This window comes from Sinocyclocheilus grahami, unplaced genomic scaffold (assembly GCF_001515645.1).
Source record: "Sinocyclocheilus grahami isolate Dianchi unplaced genomic scaffold, SAMN03320097.WGS_v1.1 scaffold8796.1, whole genome shotgun sequence".
Lineage (NCBI taxonomy): Eukaryota > Metazoa > Chordata > Actinopteri > Cypriniformes > Cyprinidae > Sinocyclocheilus > Sinocyclocheilus grahami.
Genome location: NW_015512235.1, coordinates 1 through 1037, shown reverse-complemented (window position 1 = coordinate 1037; position 1037 = coordinate 1).

Below are 1037 nucleotides of genomic sequence, written 5' to 3'. Positions count from 1 at the left end.
GAATAAACTCTGCTTCTCTTTAAGGTGCAGCTCGATCAAGGCATCACGTACACAAAGATTCCCTACTCAGAAAACACCATTCAGAAAAAAAAGACAACATTAAATGTGATGACAGCTCATTTTTCAGCAGAGAAAGAAAGACTAAAATCATAGATTGTGATACGGAAATGTGCATGTTACTTTGAAAGTCTTGGATCCTCTCAGGAAGTTCTTCTGGCTCCTCCTCCTCCTCTTCAGGACAGCTGAAACAAAACCAGAATACTGATGTTAGAAATAATCCCGGAAACATCTAGATATATTACTCGTATATATTCGATTTTTTTTTAGATAAATGTTAACATATCCAGTTTAACGTCCAATGACAAATATAAGTAAGCCATACAAAGGCTGACATTCACTGCAAATTGCAACTCATCTGTCATTTTCTTCACTGCACGAGTTTGTGATTGCAATAGTCTGACACATTTTTAGCCTTTTGAATGACCAGCTCACAATCACCCTTAAGAAGGTACTATTTGTTAATAATTTACTTTTTTCAATGTAATATATACTACAGTTCAAACGTCTGAGGTCAGTAAGATTTTTTTTTTTTTTAAAGAAATTAATACTTTTAGTCATCAAGGACACATTAACTTAAAAATTGACAGTAAAGACATGTATAATGTTAGATTGAGATGCATAAGCAAATTAACGTCTTATGTTTGTGATTTAGTTACCCCTTACATGCCATCTCGTCCTCTACGCTCTGCTGATTCTCTTTTCCTTCATCAGCCCTACTGTAGATTAAAAACTATGGGACAGAGAGCTTTCTCTTATGCCGCCCCAAGGTTATGGAATGTTCGAAGCACTCCCACACTAAGCACTTTTAAGAAACTGTTGAAAACCCACCTTTTTAAAATTGCTTACCATGATTAAGTGTCGGTTGCTGATTAGGGTATTGATTTGTTTTATATTGTATTACATACTGTATTATTGTATTTTACTCTGTTGTAGCTTTGGGTGTGAGAAAAGCGCATTATAAATAAAATGTATTATTA